The sequence below is a fragment of the Mandrillus leucophaeus genome, unplaced genomic scaffold, assembly GCF_000951045.1.
Source record: "Mandrillus leucophaeus isolate KB7577 unplaced genomic scaffold, Mleu.le_1.0 Scaffold959, whole genome shotgun sequence".
NCBI lineage: Eukaryota > Metazoa > Chordata > Mammalia > Primates > Cercopithecidae > Mandrillus > Mandrillus leucophaeus.
Genome location: NW_012110463.1, coordinates 460,022 through 464,636, shown reverse-complemented (window position 1 = coordinate 464,636; position 4,615 = coordinate 460,022). Strand labels below are relative to the sequence as shown.

The following is a 4,615-nucleotide window of genomic DNA, read 5'->3' as shown; positions in this document are numbered from 1 at the left end:
GGAGTTTTGCTCTTATTACACAGGCTGGAGTGCAATGGCGCAGTCTCGGCTCACTGCAACCTCCACCTGCCAGGTTCAAGCAATTCTCCTGCCTCAGCCTCCCTAGTAGCTGGGATTATAGGCATATGCCACCACACCTGGCTGATTTTGTACTTTTTTTTCAGTAGAGACGGGGTTTCTCCATTTTGGTCAGGCTGGTCTTGAACCGCCAACCTCAGATGATCCACCTACCTCAGCCTCCCAAAGTGCTGGGATTACAGGTGTGAGCCACTGCGCCCAGTCTTTTTTTTTTTTTGGAGATGCAGTCTCACTCTGTTGCCTAGGCTGAAGTGCAGTGGAGTGATTTCAGCTCACTGCAACCTCTGCCTCCCATGTTCAAGGGATCCTACCACTTCAGCCTCCGGAGTACCTGGGACTACAGGCACATGCCACGAGGCCTGGCTAATTTTCATATTTTTAGTAGAGATGGGGTTTCCCCGTGTTGGCCAGGCTGGTCTCCTACTTCTGACCTCAGGTGATTTGTCCACCTCAGCCTCCCTAAGTGCTGGGATTACAGGCATGAGCCACCACACCTGGCTGCAAACCATATTTTGAGTAAACATTTCTCTCATTATTGTTTTCCAGTTCATACTAGTGTGTTTTTTTAGTGTAGGTTTCTTAATATTAGTTTCTTGTGCTTTTTAATTTTACATATGTATTATAATTTCAGACAATTTGCAATTCTGTTTGTACATTTTAAGTCAATGTGGGATTTACTTAAGAGATACATCAGCCATATGTCTATCACAATGACAGTATACATATTTGTGTGTTTATCTATAAATATAACCACAATTTTGGTTATGACTTATCTTGTATATATTCTTTCTTAGTTGATTTTTTTTTTTCTTTTTCTTTTGCTTTGTTTTTTTTGAGATGGAGTCTTACTCTGTCTCCCGGGCTGGAGTGCAATGGCATGATCTCGGCTAACTGCAACCTCTGCCTCCCAAGTTCAAGCAATTCTCCAGTCTCAGCCACCCAAGTAGCTGGGATTACAGGTGCATGTCACCACACCCAGATAATTTTTGTATTTTTAGTAGAGATGGAGTTTCACATGTTGGCCAGGCTGGTCTCAAACTTCCGACCTCAGGTGATCCGCTCACCTCGGTCTCCCAAAGTGCTGAGATTACTGGCATGAGCCACTGTGCCTGGCCTACCCTCTTGCCACTTTTTTTTTTCCTTAATTTTCAGTGGTGGTTTTATCTTGTCTAATTGAGTAGTCATGGAAATAGTTTTATTTTCACCATGTGTTTAATGATGAATATATATTTGCTCTGTGTGAAAGAAATACTTTTGTGATTTGAAGATAATTTATGAAAAGATTTATGATTCTGTATTTTTTCAGATTTATTTTGAGAAAAATTAATTGTAAAAACACATAACATAAAATTTACCATCTTAAGTCTATTGAAGTGTACATTTCAGGGCCAGGCATGGTTGTGGCTTACATATGTAATCCCAGAATTTGGGGATGTTAAGGCAGGAGGATTGCTTGATCCCAAAAGTTTGAGACCAGCCTGGGCAACATATGGAGATTCCCTCTCTACAATTTTTTTTTTTTTTTAAACCCAGGTGTGGTTGGGTGCAACTGTGGTCCCAGCTCTTTGAAAGATTGAGGGAGGAAGATTACTTGAGTCTGGGAATTTGAGGCTACACTTACCCATAATTGTGCCACTGCACTCTGCCTTGCATGACAGAATGAGACCCTGTCTCAAAAAAAAGCTGCACATATCAGGCATGTTAAGTATATTCACATTGTTATGCAAAAGACTTCTGAAAATTTTACATCTTGTAAAACTAAAACTCAATATCCATTAAGTAACAGCTGAATATTTTACCCTTTCTCCAGCCCTTGACAAATATCCTTCAACTTTCTGTTTTTGAGTGTGACTACTTAAGATATCTCCTATAAATGAGATCATATAGTATCCATCATTTTGTTACTGGCTTATTTCAGGTGACATAATATTATCAAAATTTGTCTTAAAGTGTGTCAAGATTTTTTTAAGGCTGAATAATATTCCACTGTACTTATATGTTACATTTGTTGATGTATTTATAAGTCAAGAAAGGGTTGCTTCAGTCTTTTGGGTTTTGTGAATACTGGTACAGTAAACATCAGTGTTCAGATATGCCTTCTAGGTCCTACATTGCAGAGTTTGCATATCGATTTACAAATTGAATTGTTGTATTTAATAATTCCATTTTTAATTATTTGAGTAACATTTATAACATTTAAAAACAGTGGCTGCATCCTTGTTTTACACCAACAGGTAACAGGTTTTCAGTTCATCAACAGATTTAATGTTTTTAAAAAATTGATAGTGGCCATTCTAATTGGTTTGAGTTGATTTTTTCACGTGATTTTTATGCATTTCTGTACAAATGTAATTTCCTGTGTCCTTTCAAACGCTTTTTCCCATTTTTGTATTTTTTTTGATGAAAACGAATTTCAATTATTAGTCCATTTAAGACTTGTTTATATTTTCTCAGTATTAACTGCCATGGACCTTGCTTGACTGAACAAAGGAGGATGAATACGGAAATAAAGACAAAAACAAAAGAGTATATTTGGAAGAAGGGGTCGGGGGCTCCTTGCTTCTAGTGAACAAGGGTCCTGAACTTCTATAGCCCTTGGTATTTATTGAGTAAGAGAGAGAGGGAGAAGGGAGAAGGGGGTGGTTGTCAGTCACTTAGGGCAGGCTTGCACGACTGCATTCTTTGAACAGTAGTCTCCAGATATTCCAGTAGATAACCTCAAGGAGCACGGCACGGCACCAGGGAGTGACTGCCCTCAGCAAACCTTCTGGAGTCAGGCACAGATGTGAATTTGCCTACCATCCTGCACTCATGATAAACAGTTTGCTGTTTGATCACATAGCCTTCAGTGGAATGCTGAGTTGGTCATGACCCTCGGGCCTTTAGCTCCCTACAGTTAACTCTTATCACATATAATTTGCAAATATTTTTGCTTATTTTCTACAAGGTATTATCACTCTAATGTTTTTTTGACGTGTGGAAATTTTGAAGTGTAGTGTAGTTACTTTTTTCTTTGTTGTTCATGCATTTAATGTCATATCAAAAAAAAATGGTGCCAAGACCAACATCACGTCATTTCTCTTTTTTTCCTAAGAGATTTGTTAGTAATTTTTATATGTTTAAGTATTTTATTTAAAATATTTTTTGTATATGATACAAAGAAAGAATCCAGCTTTATCAGTGTTGGTGTCCAGTTTTCAACATGATTTTTTGAAGAGATTGTCTTTTCTCTATTGTGTGCTCATGGCAACGTTGTAAAAGATTATTTAATCATATACCAAAGAGTGTATTTCTGGGCTGTCTATTCTGTTTTTTCATCTGTTTATCTGTGTTTGTGTCAGTACCACCTTATATTTGTAGCTATTAATATATTTTAAAATCCAGATATATAACACCTCCTTGTTCTTTTTCATGAGTGTTTGGCTCTAGTTTATAATCAAATTAAAAAATTTTAAACAATATTCTTGTAAAAATTGTGCTTTGGGGATTTTTATAGAAATTATATTGAATGTATTCATCACTATAAGTTGTATAGACATCTTTGAAAAATTAAATTTTTTGACCCTTGAGTAAAACTATGTTGAAGAGTATGTGTTATTTTCATATATATTTGGATGTGCCAGTTTTACTTGTGCTCTCAATTTCCAATTTCATTCAGTTTTAGTCAGAAAACATTCGGTGTATAATTTTTATTTTCTTGCATTTATTTGTTGTTGTTGTTGTCGATTTGAGACAGGATCTCTTTCTGTTACCGAGACTGGAGTGCAGTTACTGCAGCCTCAACCTTCGGGGTTCAAGTGCTCCTTTCACCTCAGCCTCCTGAGTAGCTGGGACTACAGAGATACACTACCATGCCTGGCTAATTTATTGATTATTTGTAGGGACAGAGTACTACTATGTTGCCTAGGCTGGTCTCAAACTTCTGACCTGAAGAGATCCTCCCATCTTGGTCTCCCAAAGTGTTGAAATTATAGGCATGAGCCACAGCACCCACCTGGTATTCTTAATAAGACTTGTTGTGTATCCTAACAGAATACGCCAGGTGCAAATAAGAATATTGTGTATTTTCTTGCTTTTAACTGGAAATTTTTTACGTGTCTGTCAAGCCTTGTTGGTCTATGATATAACCTAAATGCTCACAATCCCCAAATATTATGCTGCAATGCAGTCCTCAATGTTGGATGCAGAACCTGGTGGGAGGTGTTACAGCTTGACATCAACCTCTTGGTAATCAAAAACTTTACCCTCTGTTAATTTAAATGAGAACTGGTTCATTATTTCACACTTGCTCTGTCCCTTGCCATGTGGTATGTTCAGTTACTCTTTGCATTTCACCATGATTGTAAGCTTTGTGAAACCCTCACCAGAAGCCAACGTTGGCACACAATTCTTGTACAGTCTGCCAAAGTGTGTACCAAATAACCTTTTTTCTTTTTTTCTTTCCCTTTTTTTTTTTTTTTTTTTGAGACATAGTCTCACTCTGTCACCTAGGCTGGACTGCAGTGGCACAATCTTGGCTCACTGCAACCTCTGCCTC

The 4,615-nt window shown here is 37.7% G+C and overlaps 1 protein-coding gene across 1 annotated transcript in view; it reads left to right on the top strand.

The window, feature by feature from the left end:
• The window catches only part of ZNF681 (zinc finger protein 681), a 20,818-nt gene that overhangs the window by 13,108 nt on the left and 3,095 nt on the right, over positions 1–4,615 (top strand). The window lies entirely within an intron of this gene.